The sequence below is a fragment of the Syngnathus floridae genome, chromosome 3, assembly GCF_059516105.1.
Source record: "Syngnathus floridae isolate MCC-2025c chromosome 3, RoL_Sflo_1.0, whole genome shotgun sequence".
Taxonomy (NCBI): Eukaryota; Metazoa; Chordata; class Actinopteri; order Syngnathiformes; family Syngnathidae; genus Syngnathus; species Syngnathus floridae.
This window is the reverse complement of record NC_142415.1, coordinates 3094289-3115330: the sequence shown is the minus strand read 5'-3', so window position 1 is coordinate 3115330 and position 21042 is coordinate 3094289. Positions and strand designations below refer to the sequence as shown.

General features: G+C 42.4%; 1 long non-coding RNA gene across 1 annotated transcript; it reads right to left on the bottom strand.

Moving 5' to 3' along the window:
• Positions 1-11940: 11940 nt before the first annotated feature.
• On the bottom strand, positions 11941-15320 carry LOC148400108 (uncharacterized). The gene is made up of 2 exons (XR_015857590.1): positions 13336-15320; positions 11941-13254 (listed from the first exon to the last, which is right to left on the bottom strand). It is a non-coding gene; the product is annotated as an uncharacterized LOC148400108 (long non-coding RNA).
• Between the last annotated feature and the right edge of the window lie 5722 nt (positions 15321-21042).

Sequence of the window (21042 nt, the reverse complement as noted above, 5' to 3'; positions counted from 1 at the left end):
TCTGGGGTGGTAACTGCACTGAACAGAACTTGAAGGCCCTGCAGCGCATAGTGAATACGGCTGGTAAGATTATTGGTGCTTCGCTCCCCTCCCTGAAGGACATTTACGCCTCCCGTCTCGCCCGCAAGGCAACCTCGATTGCTAGAGATGTGAGTCACCCGGCTCACTCTTTGTTTGACCTTCTGCCCTCTGGGAAGAGGTACAGGAGCCTGCGCTCCCGCACCACCAGACTCGCCAACAGCTTCTTTCTCCAGGCTGTTAGGGCCCTGAACTCGCTACCCCCTTCTGCGTAGCGTGCGGCACTGTTGCGCTATTTTTGGGAATGTCTGCTGTACGCGCACTTGCTCCTTTTTTTTTTTTTTCTCTGCTCCTCTTATTTATTTATTTATTGTTGTGTTATTTATTCATTATTTATTCAGCACGTTTTGTTATACTTGTTTACTTGTTTGTCTGTTGTGGGCCATGTCTTGTCACCGTGGGATAGGGGGGAACGAAATTTCGGTTTCTTTGTGTGTCTTTGGCATGTGGAGAAATTGACAATAAAGCTGACTTTGACTTTGACTTTTGAATTACATACAAAAAAATACAATGCACCAATCAGCAATGACTAGTACTTGAGCATATCGCTGAGATTACGTGGAAATATGTTATAATTGATTTGACACACCAAAAGCTATGACGGATCAGACTAGACAACCAAATGCAGGGCGACACAGACTTTATTGACAAAAGGGAAGGGGAAGGTGGAGCACGAGAGCGGTGGTCGGGCTGGAGCGCTGGCATCACCTAGATGTGGTTGGCGGACGTGACTGACGGTGTAGCGTTCGAGCGTGTCTTTTACCGGCTGGGGAGGGCTGGACACCACCTGGTGGGAAAGGCAGGAGAGCAAGCGCGCAGCAGGGCAGAGCGTAGCGGAGAAGTGTGGTTGGGGGCGAGCGGGCGGTCAGGACAGGCGGTGAGCAAGACGTGGTCGGTAACGGGCAGGTGGTCCGGACGGGCAGCAAGCAGGGCTAGACAGGTCAGTACACGGGCCGAGTCGGTAACAGGAGTCAGACAGACTGATAGCAGTGAATGAACGGCTGGAATCACGGGACAGGCTGACAAGGAAGTGACTGGATTGCGGGGTTTAAATAGGGAGATTGACAAGCCAGTGACAGGTATTGCTGATTACTTGATTAGGAGGGTGTGGTTGAGTGGCAGGTGTCACAGGCACGTGTAGTGTTCAAGCTGCAAGGATAGCTGCACAAAGTGAGGATTCAGTCGTTTCCTTGGATCAGGCAAGGGTGATGCTTACAACGGAGGAATGAGCAGGAATGGTCCAAGATGTGAGAAGGGAGGAAAACACCCACTTTGAGGGTGTTTTTGGTAAATAATTCGCATTTTAACATGGTTAAAAGCTTTTAAAAAACGATTTGCAGGGTTGATCTTCCTTTTCAAGTAATATTGGACATTGAGCAGAGTCAGTAAATCAATTGAGTTTTAACACCAAAATAAACCATACTCAAAGCCTGTGACTGAAGACAATAGCAACGTGGCCCAGTGGCAGAAATGGCCGTCTGGGTAAATCAATTCCTCCGGCGCGCTAATGGCCTGGTGGACCTACTTTGAAGGACACCCTGTGAGAGTTCCCCATTTGGTGCCTCGACCACAACACATGCACACACAAACACGTACTTTGAAATACAGTGGAGCCTCGGTTTTCGACCACAATCCGTTCCAGAAGGTTGTTCGAGAAGTGAATTGTTCGAATTCCGAATCATGTTTTCCCGTTACAAATAATGGAAAAAAAATTAATCCATTCCAAACAAAACAAAAACCGCCTTTTTTAAGCATTTTTTCATTTGCGCATTTTTGTCCGATCGCGCAACTGCAGCGCAACGCCGAATGCGCAACCGTAGCGTGCCGCCGACCGTGCAACTGCACCGCGCTGGTCGCATTATTGTGACAGAGCGGTCGCTAAAATTTAGAAAATATTTTTAAAGTCCTAATGGACTTTCCAAACTTTAAGTGGACCTCAGTGCGCGGGGAGCTTAATTTGGTCCGATCGCGCAACCGCAGCGCACCGGGCGCTCACTATCGTCTTGCTTTAGGAGCGTCTTTGTGTTTTAGGATAGCTTTACTGCTCCCACCTGCTTCCTTTGGAGGCATGATTAGAGTTGATGCAATCCTCAGAGTAACGAGAACGTAATAACGAACTGAGTCAGTTGGCATGCGGGTCCTCTCGGCTCATCTCGCGAGGTTCGACAACCGAATTTTGTCCGACATCCGAAGCAAAAAAAATTCGAAATTTTTGTTCGAATACCGATTTGTTCGAGAACCGGGACGTTCGAATACCGAGGCTCCACTGTATATTGAATTGTAAACTAATTAAAATATTGTACAGCAACAGCAAATAATAATTATAATTATGACAAATACATAAAAAAAAAAACACAAATCTCACATTACACAAAAAAGAGAACCTCATTAGATTTTCTTTATCCAGCAGAATAACAATTTTACAAAAAGTGCCACATAATAATCTTTCTTTTTATGAGAGCTTCATGAGAGGGAGTATGACTATGGCAAGATGGAATTCAAGCTTGCCCAAATAAATAACCACAGTCAGTAGCAGTGACAGTGTTCATTTCACTCTGTTGGGAATAGGAATTGATTTATTTTTTTCAAAAATAACTTTCGTGTTTGACATAACCTATACAAGCCCAAAGCGTCATTAGGTTTTGCGACCAGCTCTGCCGCCCATTACTCCATCACCATAACAGCCCCCCCCCCCCCCCCCCCAAAAGTCCCTCCTGTGCAAACTGTACACATATGACTGCTCCCCCTATCCCTCCAACACCTACATAAAATTAACTGATGGCACCACGCTAGTTGGACTCAAGTCAAACAGAGATGAGTTAGCAGACAAAAATGAGGTACGGAGTCTGTCAGAGTATTATACAGTGAACAACCTCACACTGAACAGCACAGAAAAAAATAGCTCATCTTGGACTTTAGCAGAGTTGGTGCTGAGTCAACCCTAATGTGTCAGTGTGGTATTCTGGATGCGCGACTGCTGACAGGAAAGCACTGCAGAGATTTATAAAGACAGCCCAGAAGATCATGGGCTGCTCTCTGCCCAATTTAGAGGCTATTGCCAGCCCTTGCTACCTCAGCAGAGCAACAAACATTGTCATGGTCAACTCTCACCCCAGCAGTAACCTGTTTAAACTGTTGCCTTCTGGTCAGCCCTACAGAGCACAGAAAAGCCACACAAGTGCATCTACTGCTCATTTGCACACTGCTACTGTTTGTGTCTACCTTCTCGATTGCACGCAAGGAATCGTATTCCCATTTTGTTGTGTGCTTCTGGAGCAATGAGAATTCTAGTTTTCATAACCATGATGACGTATACACTTATGCTGAGTGTATACTGAATATGCCCCTTATTGAACTGATTTGTTTTTAGCCACTGACACTGGGTATTATGCTATTCTTATTCTTTTAGACTTTGCAGCTTCTTTCGACACAGGGAATCACAAAATCCTCATCTCACCTTGAATCTTGTATGGGCATCAGCTGCAATTCTCTTCAGTGGTTTCTGTCTGATAGTTAGCTGTTAGTCTCGTTGAACATCATTTGTCTTCAGCACCTCTTTCAGTCACCCAAGGTTCCATTCATAGGCCTATCCTTTTCGCCTTCTTTCTGCTCCCCTTGAAGGTCCTTATTGGAGAGGTGGAATATATCCATTTTGAATTGAAAACCATACAGTTTATGTCAAAGGATAATTCACCTAAAGTGAAACTGCACTGTGAATCTATAGCACTGCTTTGAGATCACTAACAGTGCTGCAAACAATATGAGTTACTGAATGTCACTTATGTCTTGCATTGCTATAAATATGCAGTAATGGGGTTTTGACTGCTGCTCTTGTAAATGTGCTGATGCAAGAAGAACCCAGGCTGAGTTAATGCTGTGAAGAAGAAAGTCAATTTGCTAGCGAGACAGCAAAAGGAAGGTAGAGAGCAATGTTTAATATTGTGGCCTGATAAATCTAATGTGAGTTATCAGTGAGGCTATAATATATTGAAATAGAGTGAGCCATTAACAAGCTGATAACTATCAAGATGAGTTTACAAGAATAGTGTAATGTGTTTTAATTAAAGAACAAAGAGGGTGCAATTGAATCTCTCAGACAGACAACGATGGATATTGATGGTGATTTAGAATCGTGAACTGTCCACTTCCATTTACACCAAACGAAATACTGTATATCAACATAAAACAACCCAAACTGTGTACAGTATAACGTTTTTTTTTTTCCCCAAAACATGTTTGACTTAACATCTTGTAGGTATTAGTGCTGTATCGTGCTAGAATGCATGCAGGGAAAGGATTTTACTGAACGTGACTTGTGAGTCGTTGACTGCAAATGAACCACATGAATCACAACCACTTCCACTGATTCTTCACGAGTGATTAATTCACTGCGAATGAACGATATTTATCACTCAGTGAACGATTCTGCCCAGAGGGATTCTAACCGCTTAGTCTTCATGGTGATATGCTTTCATTTGCATACATTTCTCAAAGCTAACGGCTACTGTTGAGTCATGCCACATGAAAACACACAAACTTCCAGATAGATAAAGATTTAAAATACATTTAAATAAAAGAGGACAAGTGGATGGTGAACAAACCCGCAGCCTTCTAAAAAGGTAATGATCTCTGTTTGGGCTGTTTGGGAACCATGCTTAAGGAGTCACACGGATGTTCACGGCAGCGGCACAACTGAAGCCAGAAGTCAATGTGTGACTTTCGCTATGGTTGAGCCTGACAACAAATGATGGAGCTAGCTGAGAGCGTTAGTTGCGAACTGTGCTGTTGTTAGTTTTAAATCTCTCTGCCTTACTGATTTTGAAATATTAGATAAAATAAAAATAAAGAAGACTCACATTTACAGTGAAGTCATTTTAATACATGTGGACCACTCTATGTACATACATCTGCATCCATTGCAAGTGACTGTGCACTATGCATTGTGAAAAGACCATTCTTCGTTACAGAGTGAATGTAAACCTCAAGGCAGAATTATGAACTGTGAATGACAAGGCAAAAATTCGAAAATTCAAGGAATATTAGTTACCAAGACACATCTCCATATGACATGGCAGAAAATATGATATCAGAGGCCCCAGGTTAGCCCATTAAGCCTTAAGACTTGTCCATCCATCCATTTCCTGTACCACTCTGTCCCCACTGGGGTTGCGGGCGTGCTGGAGCCTATCCCAGCCGTCATCGGGCAGTAGGCGGGGGACACCCTGAACTGGTTGCCAGTCAATCGCAGAGCACACAGAGACGAACAACCATCCGCACTCGTACTCACACCTAGGGGCAATTTGGAGTGCTCAATTGGCCTACCAAGCATGTTTTGGGGATGTGGGAGGAAACCGGAGTGCCTGGAGAAAACCCACGCAGACACGGGGAGAACATGCAAACTCCACACAGGGAGGGCCGGAGGTGGAATCCAACTCACACCCTCCTAACTGTGAGGCGGACGTGCTACCCAGCGCCCCATCGAGCCACCCGCCTTAATACTCGTGAAAATGAAAATTGTCCAACAAAATAAGTTGAAATAAATATCATAAGGAGATAAGAGAGACACTTTTTGACGGTTGAACTTGCAAAAATGCCATGCATCAAAGGATCCAGGAGAATGAAAATGCAAGAAGCTTGAAAAAAAGCGAATGATATTTCCAAGGTAACTTTGTATTTGACAAAAAGAAAACAGGGTTCAAGAAAATAGTGTTCAACATACAGAGGCGAATAATCATTGAGGGTGGGGTCTGATGTCGGTTCTGCAGAGCAATGTTTGACTTTAACAGTCTTACAGCTTGTGGAAAAAAATGTTTCTCAGCGTGGTGGTACCAAAGTGAATGCTCCAGCCTGAGGAGAGGAAATGGAGGGAAGTTTGTTGAGCATATTGTGATGGAGAACATCCTCTCTTAGGCCTTTTTAATGAGGGAAACAATGGTGGGCTCCCACTCGAGGTCCCGTGTGATGATGGGGCCCAGGAAGTAGAAGGACTCCACAATGGAGAGAAAGGAGTCTGTGGGGGTGGGGAAGCGCAATGGAGCTATGCTAGTCCACGATTATTATTTTTGCTTCCTGGGTGTTAAGATCCAAGTCTTTGCAGTTGCACCTGGACACCAGTCAGTGCACCTCCTTCCTCTTGTCCTGTAATCTACAGGAAGGAGGTGCACTAAAGCCAACAAAATCACCGTCTGAGATACGCCTGATGAGGGAGGTGTTGTCCGCAAACTTGGCCAATTTTATGGATTGATGCCTGGAGGTGAAGTACAAGACATTTGAGCATTTCACCCAAAAATACTAAAGAGGAATGTTATGTAAAACGAGACAGACTTGCTTTTCAGCACGACTGTGATACACAAACATGTAAAAAGTAAGCATCCATCTACCTGTCTGCCCGCCTGTCCGTTTGCCCGTCCGTCCGTCCGTCCATCCATCCATCCATCCATCCATCCATCCATCCATCCATCCATCCATCCATCCATCCATCCATCCATCCATCCATCCATCCATCCTTTTCTGAACAGCTTATTCTTATAAGGTCTTGCAGGCATGCGAGAACCTATCCCAGCACACTGTCGCTGATTCAGTTCTGACAGACAGGGACAGCCATCTTGGCTATATGACGAATTAGCAACATGCCTACATGGCAGCCACATTGGTGGGGGCATGGGCGAGGGCAAAGGGAATGCATGTAAATTTAAAATAATCACGTGCACGCTGGAATCACACTGGAGTCAGCTGTGATCGGCCCACTTTAATTTATCACCTGTGTGTCAATTACTCAATTGTTTATTTATTAACAGCTGAGAGAAATGGCCTTTGAACTGATGTAATTGCAGAAGCAGAGGTTTTGATACTGTATCTAAGGTTTGGAATATTGTTTTTACTATCGTGGGATGTTGTGAGTTATTCAAATTTGTAATAATACAACAACAATCAATAATTTTGTTGGGGTATAGCTTGTCTGTTAGGGAAATGTGTTTGACTGCATATTGTGCGGAAACAACATGAAATGTGTGAATGGTATGGCTACAAAATACAAATGCTGTGCTAACTGTGTTTAGAGTTTTGACAAATGCTTGTTAGCGACTGAAAAAAACTATAAATGTTAACACTTAAACATTTTTTAAAACTGTCCATTTCACATTGTAAACATGCTTGTGTGAGTGTCTAGGGTGGGGGTGGGTACGTGTGTTTGTGTGTGTGATCGTGTGGTTGTGAGTTGATTAGTGTTCATTTCAGGTGTGATCCCGATATCAAACCCATTCAAAAACATCAAAAATCATACACCAACTTAATTTCACGCTCAAGTTCAATTTAGTCAATATATTATGGCATTCCTAGGACATTTTGTGGTGTCTTATCTGAAAATGAATTTTGTTTTGTTTGTTTGCAATCAATGTGCAAAAAGTACATGGGATCAATTTTTGTTTAATATTTAAAGTAAAACTCAGTGCATGCATTCTTGATTTTCTTTTATAGATTATTTTAGCAATATTGTTATAATACTGATAATTGTGAGCACGGAATCTTCATCCTGTTTATTCTGAGAGTCTGACTTTAGCCACTGTCACACTCTTTCTTCTCACTGTGAGATTCATTGCAAGTGCCTGATAACTGAGTTTAACAGCGCTTAGTGTTATGACAGTGGTTCTTAACCTGGGTTTAATCGAACCCTAGGGGTTTGGTTAGTCGGTCTCAGGGATTCGACAGAGCCTCCACTGAGGAGGTCCGAACAAACCTGATTTATCGTGTAAATTCTGATTTGCCAGTATGTAATTTGTTGTGAGTTCATGCATTGTGTTGGTTTTGTTCTTTGAACAAGGTGACTTTCATGCACAGCTCATTTTGTGCACCAGTAAAAAACATCTATGTCTTGAATTAAAAAAAAAGAATCACTAGCAAGGGGTTCGGTGAATGTGCAAATGAAACTGGTGGGGATCGGTATCCCAACAAGGTTAAGAACCACTGCGTTATGATCACGGGATGTCTTTAATATTTGTCAACTGTGGGCATGTGGAGCACTTGTAGATGTTTCTGTGATTAAGGGCTAAATAAATAAATTTGATTTGACTTGACTTATATAATTGACCCGATCTCTGCTACATGACTGAATTGTATATAAGATAAGTTCACAATTTTCATTAACAGTTCAACTTTCAGTACTGTGTGTTTTTTTTTTTTTAATCTGTTCATTTTGTTAGGAACTTGTCACAAAACTATATCCCCCAACTTTCCAATATGCCACTTATCTTTTGCAGTTCAGAACCTGACTCACGTTCATTTCCATTTGCAAATATGCTCCCCAAGCCTTTACAACTATTGCAGCCCTGCTTTCCCTGCTTTTCCTCAACTTAGTAAAACCAACATAGCTCATTTTTAAACGATTGAACAAACCTTTAAATAATCAAACTCATTAAATTTAAAGAACTCTTAATCTAACTTAAATAATAGAAAAGATCGATTGTCATTCATTGTATACAGATGCTATCATCCTTTGTTGAACATGTTCAGATTGAGTCAGTTATTTTAACAGAATAAATAAATGTGTGTAACATGCCTAAAAAAATAAATAAATAAATAATATTGGAAACTTAGATACCTTTGACTTTAAAAGATCGATTGTCATTCACTGTATACAGATGCTATCATCTTTTGTTGAACGTGTGCATATTGAGTCAGTGATTTTAACAGAATAAATACATGTGTGTAAAATGTGCCTAAATAAATAAATAAATAAATAATATTGGAAACTTAGATACCTTACTACCGGACTACACAAGCATATGTAAAGACATGCTTGTGTAGTCCGGCCAGCAAATACTGTACCTATCTTGTTACCAATCGTCTTATCAGCTCTAAAATTTTGTCTCTTTAGCAATCTATGATACCCCAATAGAAACTGTCTGAATATTAAAAATTATACTCACAGCCATGCAAAACCTCAGAAGCCAATTTACCTTGACACATCACTAATGTGCAGCCTATTGTATAGCATGACCTTACAGTAAGAGAAATGTTGCTGGCGCAGTATAAGAGAAAGTGATACTGAAAGAGCTTCTTACCTGTCTCCCTCACATCTTCCACAGCTTCTGAAGTTAGGACCCACGGTCTCGTCTCTATGTGAAAGAAGAAGGGAGGGGAGAAGTTGAGGCATGCTGGCAAGTTAAGTCGAAAGGCTGCGAATGGGGAGTGCAGATAGGAGGAAAGGGGAAGATGGATGGAGAGCAATGGGAAACAATCTCTGATAACTGCTGCATTCCCTCTGCCTACTGAAATCCAAGCGCTGCACAGCACGCTTTGTTGCTCCAGCTCCAAACTCATTGTCTTCCTGTACACAAGTAACACACGTGTTATTGCATGTTTTACATATGCAAACTATGGAGTGCTCCAAACTCTACCTAGGAATGAGTGTGTTTGTACTAAACTATTGAGTGTGAAGTATTACAAAATCAAGAAGTAAATTCTTATGCATGGGCCCAATTTTAGCCTACTAAATTAGTTTTTCAAGTTTGAATAGGATGCACTAGATTTCTGCTTCTTACACCGTAAAAACATTTCTGTAGGGAGTCAAAAATCTCAATAAATATCTGCGAAATTCGACCATAATATTCGCAAGATCTTTTGGGTCAGTCTTTAATACAAAAATAAATAGGTAAATCTGACACACCATAGAGAATCGTGTTGTCAATGACTGCCAAATTTGAATGAGTAAAAAAAAAAAATCACCAAGTACAGTAGATAAAATGAGGCTTCAGAACAAGCAAAACAAGGCAACCTCATTAAAATATAGGTGGCTTGAAAGTACAGGAATTAGGGTCGCTACTTTTTGATAAATGTAATAGAAATACAAACTAGGAATTAATCAAGGAGTCGATAAAGTCACTCAATTGGCAAGACTGACCATGCATTGGTAAACTAGCCCCTTGATGTATGTACATACCGTATTTGCCGGTGTATTAGTCGACCTTTTTCGATCCAAAATCGACCGAAAAAAATCGACCTCGACTTATACACCGAGTCATAAAATTTAACTTCGCATTCATCGCTTCAAATGTGATGGTAACCAAGGCCGTTTCTCATGCATCTCATTGTGCGTGGGTGTGCGTCCGTCAGGCTCATCAAACAGCGAGAAACTGAATCATTATAAAGCGTTCGTCGCATTAACACACATCCTCAGCAACAATTTCAAATATTCTCACCTCAATAACGGGCATCGAAAGCCAGGCAGCGACGAAGACTGCTCGGGGGAAGTACTGGATATTGAGCGAATGTGCGAGTCATCGCGCGTCAAGCAACGACAATAACTGCCGGTACGTAAACATTCAATCGCCATGTCTAAATGAATGTCGTTGGCACTTGGAAAATATTCGCCAAACTTGGCCAGACTTCCAGGGGAAGAGGCCAAATTTTCACTTGTTCTGGCCGACACGGGGAACCAGCCGAGGCGGACACTTTACGGCGGTTGAGTCGTTGGCACTTAGAAAATATTCGCCAAACTTGGCCGGACTTCCAGGGGAAGAGGCCGAATTTTCACTTGTGGTGGCCGACACGGGGAACCAGCCGAGGCGGACACTTTACGGCGGTTGAGTCGTTCGCACTTTGAAAATATTTGCCAAACTTGGCCGGACTTCCAGGGGAAGAGGCCGAATTTTCACTTGTGTTGGCCGACATAGGGAACCAGCCGAGGCGGACACTTTACGGCGGTTGAGTCATTGGCACTTAGAAAATATTCGCCAAACTTGGCCAGACTTCCAGGGGAAGAGGCCGAATTTTCACTTGTTCTGGCCGATATGGGGAACCAGCCGAGGCGGACTCTTTATGGCGCAAGAGCCGTTGGCACTTAGAAAATATTCGCCAAACGCTCTCGATGGGACAGAAGACGACCTTATCTGGGAAGAGGAGGAGGAAACTGAGGATAGAGAAGACCAAGAAGATGCCCTTTATGACGACAAACTAAACGAAAATGAATGGAACGAGCTTTTCGGAAATAGCGACGATGAAGACGAATTTTGAACTCTATGTACCGGCAATCACTTTATAATTATAATTTGTTGTTTCTTAACTAAAAATAAACCAGTTTCTAAGAGTGTTCATTGTTGTTAGTCTCTCTCGGCGCGTAATATCACAGGGTCATGAAGTAAATAATATTTAAAATGGCGTATAGATTGCTCGCTACAAACTTGCGAATTTGAACACATTTTGTCAATAAATTTTGCATATTTCTGATTGAATTTTGAAGTTTAATATAATGCAACAATTGAGCTCGACTTATACAAAGGATATATCATAAAATCGTAAATTTCCGTCGAATTTTAGGGGGTCGACTTATACACCGAGTCGACTTATACACCAGCAAATACGGTAGTAGCTCTGTTGTTTGCAAGCAGAACAAAAGAAAATCACCCAAAGCAGGAAACTCAAATTGTTGCTCAGCACTACATATGAAAATGTACCATATGTACATGTGTATATGTACTTGGACATATAGGGTGGGCCAAAAGTCACCGAGGGGAGTTAATTTTTGATAACTTGAATTAATTTCTAAAGAATTTTACAGATACATTTTACATTGCATAACATGTTGATACAACTCCATCCCTCCATCCATCCCTCCCTCCCTCCGTTGGTCGGTTGGTCGGTCCGTCCTTCCGTCCGTCCGTCCATCCATCCATCCATCCATCCATCCATCCATCCATCCATCCATCCATCCATCCATCCATCCATCCATCCATCCATCCATCCATCTTCCACAGTAAATCAAAGAGAACATCAATAAAGACATCAGGGAAGTCGGACCTGACGTCCACTGTTAGAGATTTGCTCACTCCAACTTATTTTGCAAAAACCACACGGGAGACAAGTAAGTCCTTTTAGACACCTGCAGGTGGAGAGTCCATTCGTCGCTGTGCGTGCAGCAATGTTCGAATGGAGGTCTGAACTCTCCTTCCTGCAAGAGGATATTTATTAAGAGAAACAGAGTGGGGGTATGAGTGGGCTGAATAGAAAGCCCTTGTCCTCTAGTCTAAACATCTCAGGGGATGTTTTACGACCTTGTGATAAGGAGGACAAGGTAAGGTATTTATTACCTGTTGCATTCCAACATAATCCTATGATAAAGATAGCCTGGAAAACCCTAACATCTCCCTCCTGTTTTATCATATGATTATGCCACCCCAAACAACAAAGACAAGTAAGAAAAAAAAAACATATATACGTATAATGAAGAAAGTAGAATAGTAAAAATAAAAACAACAAACAATGATAGCAACACTTTCCAGTGAAGATGAGGCATTTCCTCAATACCCCAGATCAAACTTATTGTGTAAGCGAAAAACCTGCTGGCCAGATGTTATTAGCAGGAAAATTCTTACACGGCCCCTCTGCCTTAGGCGACCAGAATGCTATCAAATAAAAAAGAAAAAGAAAAACACAGAAACAGTACATCATTGTATCCATCACTTGCGAAGCATATTTGATCGTCAAATCAACAAGTTTCCGTAAAACATGCTCAACAGAACAGCATCTACGCAATCCACGTCTCATTATCATTATCACATCTGTCACGTCTAAGAAGTTGTATATGTGCTCGTGTTTTCGTCAGCTGATGATGTTCTAGTCTGTAGGTGAGGTCTGTCACACACACTGGCGCACACACTCGTGTCCAGTTGGCAGGCAGCATCGGACAACTCTTGTGACCACAAAACCACGATCCGTTCTGAACAGGCACGTGCACTCATAGGATGCAGGTGAGGCAGTGCCTCTGAACGTCTGGATGAAGTAGGTCCCGTCCGATGGTGCAGCCGTGTTGGTAGTAGAGCCCTTAAACCTTGAAAACGGCCCTCTCATCCTGGCACACAGCGGTGATGTCCAAAGCTCCCATCCAGTTTCCTCCTGGAGAGCAGTCGTCGTTAATGCATTTGTGGGTCCTAATACCTTGGATGTAACATGTGTAATTCACTCCAGCTGGTCTCTTCGTGTAGGCCACTTGTGGTATTGTTCATCTTCTAACAGTCACATTGAGATTTGCCCAGAAGTGTTCATCATAGGCACCGTCTGCAAGTCCAGAGTGGGATGGGTCGGCATCACTGATTGTGACTGCTCGGCGTTGATATCCAACTCCTCCCATGGATGCCATACGTTTCGCTTCAGTGACATTCATTGCTCTGGCCTCCAAGCGACCTAGTGTGGAGGAAGAGGGGAGTCTCGAACACACATAACACCCCTCCCGTCGTGGCTGGCCCAGTTCCTTCTTTTGATGACCTCGATGTAGACCCAGTCTCCTGGATTGATGGGGTTGTCGACCTGTGAGGAGGAAAGATCAAGCGGCAGTAAATTTGTCTTTGACACAGTTTGAGCGTCCTGATCATATAACCTGCCAAGGACTGCTCTTCATCTGTTGTTTGCAACTCTTGTAGTCAATTGTCGTGCCCATTTAACTGGCAAATAGGAGTGTTTGCGGGAAGAGTTTGAACACCTCCTAATGATTCCCTTTAACCAAAAACAAATTATGACAGGGGCGTTCCCATTTATTGCCTCCTGGTTTAAAAAAAAAATGTCTTACCCATGCCTTCTTCCTCCTCACACGCTCGCACCCACACAGGGCGTGCGCACACACACACACACACACACACACACACACACACACACACACACACACACACACACACATCTGCACGCACGCATACACAAAACGGCATACAAAGTTCAGACGAACGACAACAGACTGTCACAATCACAGAGACTTACAGAGATTTACGCACAGACACAGAACACACAGACAAAGGGATTGTAATCCATCTCTCATGTAGCTTCTTTTGATAGAATCTCCTATCGGTAACTGTATAGCAGACGTTTTAGCATATAATCCCATACTCTGCTCTCTCGCTTCTACTTTTTCATGTGGGTGCAGTCGTAGGTGGCCCCTATTGCAGTCATCGACTTGTTAACTGTCGCCGTGTGACTCATATGCATGATTGTGTGAATGTCAAAAATTGAACGTACCTAACTTTCTGACCATCCAACCTCCACTGTGGTACAAAAAACCTTACTATTGTATTGAGTAGGTACATTGAGCAACCTAGCTTCCTCCTGACTGCCAAATGTCCTGTTCTAAAATTTATATAACTCGACCTCTACGTCTTAAGCTTGAAGAGCCAAAATATCAGATCTTGCTCTTGTTTCCTACCGTTTTAGCCTATTTGTTTTATCCAAATCCGTTCAATCTCTGATTATAATGCTTTTCTCTGTAGCCCTACGTATTTTTCAAATTTTTATTTATTTATTTATCAAATCTCCTCAGTTCTGTCAAACTCAGTGCACAATGAACCTCCCTTCCACTTTGAACCAAGCTTCACCAAATTTGGTAACGCCGTAGCAAGGGGTGCGATTTGGTTGTCGGACACTCCAAGTCCATATCTTTTTGCCGCACTTCACCCTCTCAAGTTGGTGTTCTTTTGTTGTTGCTTCAGAGCGACCCCATCCTTCACTCTTGAATGAGTCCATTGTTCAAATGAGTCAATTGAGTTCCTCCGCTTTTCACTGTCTTTTCTCGTCCCCGAGGATGTTGTCTGTCCTCCGGAGTGTACTTGTCCCCCTCCAAGCACAACAGCAGTCTTTTCTTGTCCTTCGCCAAAGGTCAAAGGTGCTTCAGAGCCAGGCACCATTTTGTGGTTGTTCACGGCTGCAGGCAAAGTCTCGGATTGGGTTTCAGGGACCCTGACACTGAGAAAAACCAAACTTCAAATTCTTCTAATAACAGCGGTCTCGTTTTTATATTGTAAATCCTGCAACTCATCCTATTCTTTAACATATACAGCGGTTGTTGACAAAGTACACATATAAACATCATACTTTCATGGCAGTCCAGATCTGACACAGCAGATCATCCTGCAAAGGTCAAATTGATCTTTTAAATTGAAGGCATTCAGTGTTTTTGTTTTTGTTGAAACAAGGTCTACCAAAAAAAATGTTTGTTTTGTTTTGAAAATGTTTTGAATATGAATCAAATCCAAATGTTGTATAAAGCTGACTGACCTGCCCCACTATCCCTCCTCTTGAGCCATGTGACGCGCACCATGGCTCAATATTGCTGCCCATTTGCATAGGTTCTTTGGTAGGGTAGGTCATTTATAGATGCCATTCTCTAATCTTGCCCCTCTTTTCGTCCATAATTGAATTTCACTCTATGGACTTTGTCGCCACACATCTTTAAAAATGTTTCAGTGATCTAATCTGCTTCTTGTGTATATAAAATTTGAAGTGTCTTTTGCGCTGCAGCTTTGTGGAATCTGTCTGCAAGCTTGTTACCTCTTGACACCTTATCAGTCTCGTGTGTGTGTGTACTGCACACGTGCACATAGCTACTTTTCGTGGCAATTGGACTGTTTTGACAACTAGCTTAGCACTTGCTAAGCTAGTTGTCAAAACAGTCCAATGGATGGCCTCCCCGAATGGGGAGCGACTCAGCTAGCAAATGATTAGACATTTTCACTTTCTTGTAGTTTCTTTAGTTACTTTTCAATCGTTTTCTCATTGTTTATCACAAGAATCTTAGAAATTTGAATACGAATCAAAACGTATGTTTTATTTTACTCAATTGTATGATTTAGAGAATCCATATGTAGTAAAGTGTTGTATTACTACATATGATTTCATCATCATTTAGTTTGACTTTCTTTCCAAAACGCTTCTTAATTTCTCAGTTCACACATCTTCTACATGTGTTACTGGTTCCCCATTTTTTTTCCCGAAAAACTACGTGTTTCTTTCTAACATTCAACCTGCTCAAAATCACTCTTTCATCAAAGTTGCTCTACTAATTTTCCATAGTAGTCGCCAACGACTTCAACCTTTCAACCTTTCATTCAGGCAATCATTAATCAATGCTCATCATATGCATCTCACACAGTCTCCAAAAAGGAGTCTTCCTATCACATTGGTCCCAATTCATCCAAGCTCACCACACAACATTCATATATCATTTTCAACTCATGTTTCCTGGCAGGACAACAACCTCCTGCTGAACGTCAGTAAGACCAAGGAAATCATTGTGGACTTCCGGAAGGGTCACACAACACACCTGCCGCTGATCATCGACGGTGCTGTGGTGGAGAGGGTGAGCTGCACCAAGTTCCTGGGGGTGCACATCAGTGAGGACCTCTCCTGGTCCGCGAACACCTCGTCACTGGCAAAGAAAGCTCAGCGCCGCCTGTATTTCCTGCGGAAGCTCAGGCGTGCATGTGCTCCTCAGGCAGTCCTGTCTACATTCTACCGTGGCACCATTGAGAGCGTCCTCACCAGTTGCATCGCTGTCTGGGGTGGTAACTGCACTGAACAGAACTTGAAGGCCCTGCAGCGCATAGTGAATACGGCTGGTAAGATTATTGGTGCTTCGCTTCCCTCCCTGAAGGACATTTACACCTCCCATCTCGCCCGCAAGGCAACCTCGATTGCCAGAGATGTGAGTCACCCGGCTCACTCCTTGTTTGACCTTCTGCCCTCTGGGAAGAGGTACAGGAGCCTGCGCTCCCGCACCACCAGACTCGCCAACAGCTTCTTTCTCCAGGCTGTTAGGGCCCTGAACTCGCTACCCCCTTCTGCGTAGCGTGCGGCACTGTTGCGCTATTTTCGGGAATGTCTGCTGTACGCGTTTTTACGCTCCTCTTAATTAATTATTTATTTATTTATTGTTGTGTTATTTATTCATTATTTATTCAGCACGCTTTTGTTATACTTGTTTACTGTTTGTCTGTTGTGAGCCATGTCTTGTCACCGTGGGATAGGGGGGAACGAAATTTCGGTTTCTTTGTGTGTCTTTGGCATGTGGAGAAATTGACAATAAAGCTGACTTTGACTTTGACTTTGAGAACAATCCACCAATTAAAAAAAAAAACTTAACTAAAACAAACAACTGGCAAATTAATCTGAATTTTTTCTTTGTTTTTAAATTTGAAGAACTCAATCTCTCAGATTTAGCTTGCATTTATAATTTTGTATAATCTTGTAACACAACCAATCAATTATTCTTATTAAATGTAGCATTGTAAAATCTTAAATTCACAATTTAGCTCCTTCCAATTCCTGAAAGCATGTTCTGTCTTTTTTTTTTTTCTTCTTCGAATTTCTCATGTGAGCTCGACACTTAACATGCACTAGTGTGGATTAGTTTCTGCTCACAAACAGATTTCTCTCTTTTCCTCTCATTTTTATCTGTCAAAATTGTTTCTGTTCTGCGGTGTAAATTGAATGGACAACAGTCTAGCAAATTTCTTTATACTAAAAGTTTTGCCAATCTTCATCAATTTGGGACTTTAACTTCAACACATACGCACACACATGCACAGCTCTCGTGTGCGGAAGGTAGGTCCCAGCACCAATGATTTGTCACAGGCTGGCCATTTCCTGTGGTCGATCATGAGCTGGTCCCTCCCATGCACACGAGGACAGCACATTCTAATTTTATTTATTTATCTTCTAGAAGCAAGTTGTATTTCTTTACCACTTGATTTGCATATTTTAACTTTAGTGTAACACAATTTGATCTCTAGTCATTTGTAATTTGCCACCTCAAAAATATTATTATTATTATTATTATTATTATTATTATTATTAAACTCCTCTTGCCCCTCGCTTGAGCCGCGGCTTGAGCTGCGGCCTTGCACCTGCTCACAGGGGCCTTATTGTCTCCTGGTCTGACAAACACTTGTGACCTCATCAGTTTTCATCTTTCTAGCTTTTGTCTCTTGAATTCGTTCTCATCTCTTTGTGAAGCTTTCAACCGCACTCTAGCACTTCTACCACTTCAGCATGTATTGCATACAATTAAGAAATCTACTTGCCATGAACTTCTCATCTCAAAGAAGAGCAGAGCAAGAGACTACGGTAGTTCTTATTTCCCATCTTAATTTTAGTAGTTTAAGGTTTTACAATTTTTTTTTTCAATTTTTTTTTTTGAGGATCCTCAATGCAGGTTTAAATTGACCTTTCAACAGATTACTAGCCTGTTTTATTGCCGTGGATCAACGCTAGAACTGCTTTTTTAGTCAATCTATCCTACCAGTCACACACTCAATCACACAAACTCCAGCACTTTTTTTTTTTTTTATTAGGCCTCATAGCTCGGACAAACCAAAGCCGTTTCCAGCGCTTTTTTTTTTTTAGGCCTATCCAGGGATGGGTGTAAAACCCTCCCAAACAGCTTTGGAAAAACGGACAAAAGAAAAAATCTACGCCCTTCTTCAATTAAGAAAAAGAAGCTCTGTTTTTCTTAGCCCGTTTCTTCCACTGGGACTTGAACCCAAGCTGTTCTTTGGCTTGGAAAAACATACAAAGAAAAATCTACGCCCTTCTTTGATTAACAAAAAAAAGAAGCTCTGTGTTTCTTAGCACGTTCCTTCCACTGGGACTCTAACCCAAGCCAGATCCCTCAGCTCGGAAGAACAGACAAAGAAGAGTCTACGCACCTCTTCGATGAACAAAAAAGAAGCTCTGCTTTTCTTAGCCTGTTCATTCCACTGGGACTTGAACCCAAGCTGGCTCTCGTGCACCTCTACATTTTACGCGTTTCACAACAACACAATCATACAACTTCAGGCCTTTAACTTACTTGTCCCCTGGTTCGTTGCACTGCCGGGTCCCGTCAATCCACCTCTGTCAGACGAAGGCAGACCTAAGATGCTGGCCCAGCGAAGAATTCTCTTCCCAGGACTTTCTTCTCCAGGTCCTCCTAATGGACGCTGGCTTGTCGACAATGCAGCACGTCCTCCTTCATCAGCCAGATAGCCGGTATGAGGGATCCCGGGTTTCGGCACCAAAATGTTAGAGATTTGCTCACTCCAACTTATTTTGCAAGAACCAGACGGGAGACAAGTAAGTCCTTTTAGACACCTGCAGGTGGAGAGTCCATTCGTCGCTGTGCGTGCAGCGATGTTCGAATGGAGGTCTGAACTCTCCTTCCTGCAAGAGGATATTTATTAAGAGAAACAGAGTGGGGGTATGAGTGGGCTGAATAGAAAGCCCTTGTCCTCTAGTCTAAACATCTCAGGGGATGTTTTACAACCTTGTGATAAGGAGGACAAGGTAAGGTATTTATTACCTGTTGCATTCCAACATAATCCTATGATAAAGATAACCTGGAAAACCCTAACACCCACTGTGAGGGGCTGTTAGGATTATAATTCAGGATTACCATTCACATATGAAAGAAAAAACATTCGCACATCCTAGTAAGAACCTCACACACAAGTGAAATGCTTATATACTCACAACTGAAATGTTGTGTTCTTGCACGCACAACTGAAATGCTTCTACACACACCAGTGAAATGTTCTCACACACACAATTAAAACGCTTTCACACACACACACACACGCACACGCAAAAACGCACTTTTGTTAACCGCTCGGAATAGATTTAGCTGTCTTTGTTAAGACCACAGGAACTCGTTTATTTACAGTAGCGTGCACCCACACGAGCTGAGCTCAAGTCAACGGTTTCGAACCAGATTCTGACACTCCCTGATGTCAAGGATTAAAGCTGTCTTCGTTTAAAAAAGAACTGAACGGTTTAAAGTATGACTATGATAGAGAAACAAAAGAGATTTAAAGAATAAAAGATCAAAATAATCATTAATCGAAATTAAATGATTACAAAGTAGAAATTTAATTTAATTAAATTTAAGCAAGAAAGAGGATTACAAGTTTCAATTGTTCGAACAACTAACAATAATTTCCACTCACCATTCTCAATAGAGAAAAATTATTCAGTCTCGAAGTTCTCTCGATTGAAAACTCAAAAATAAAGTAAAAAGGGTAAGAGGCTAGAGGTCTAAAATGCTGTTTGGTGGAAAAGTTGAGTGAACGGTTCTCCTTGTTCCGAAATCCAAATTCTGTTTAAAAGAACAGGCTGGCCTAAACAATGGAGATGACGACGCCCTAAAAATGGCTCCTCTCTCCTGCACCGAGGTCTGCATCTCCTAGGCTGTCTTTAAGCTTAGAATTTGACTAAGTACAATTTGAAGATAGTATAAATCCATCCTAAGAGACCTTGGGTTAATCTCAGAAAGGATGAAAACTATCTTTTTCTAACTGGCGTCCTCGACCCACGGGCAGAAGCCCGCGCGAGAGAAAGAGAGCGCTGCTCTTTGTCCGAACGGACCTTTTATACCAGTCCAGTTCGTGGGTATTATGCCTGCTTGGTCACGTTTTTCCATGAAGTCATACATTGGCCTCAGATGACCCAAATGCTTCCAGAATAGACTGCACCTGCATCTCGGCCGGTCTCAACCGGATTCAACCAGATGAGGTGACCATGTTCTTACGGAAGTAACAATTTTCTCAGGGATGCTTCATTCTGTTTCCCACTTCCAAATCTTATCAACTGTCCATCAACGTGACATTTGCAAATGTTTTTTCTCTGACTTGTGTTCGGTCAAACAGCATTTTGTTTAGGCTTCAACTGGATGAACGTGACCGAGGTCACGCTCATGTGTGGGATCTCAGTCTTCCACCACTTAGTATCACCATTGACCCTTTCTGCCTCCTTGTCTTCGCTCACATTTATACATCCGTGTGTAAATGGAACATCAACATTATATACATGTTTGATACTGATTAAACATCATGACAATAATAACACATAATTTCACGATAGTCAATTTAACACAACCAGCTCAGTGGCCTAGTAGTAGAGTGTCCGCCCTGAGGCTGGAAGGTTGTGGGTTCAAACCCCGGCCGGGTCATACCAAAGACTATAAAAATGGGACCCATTGCCTCCCTGCTTGGCACTCAGCATTAAGGGTTGGAATTGGGGGGGTTAGATCACCAAATGATTCCCGAGCGCGGCACCGCTGCTGCTCACTGCTCCCCTCTCCCCCAGGGGATGGATCAAAATCACATGGGGATGAGTTAAATGCAGAGGACAAATTTCACCACACCCAGATGTGTGTGTGACGATGATCATTGGGACTTT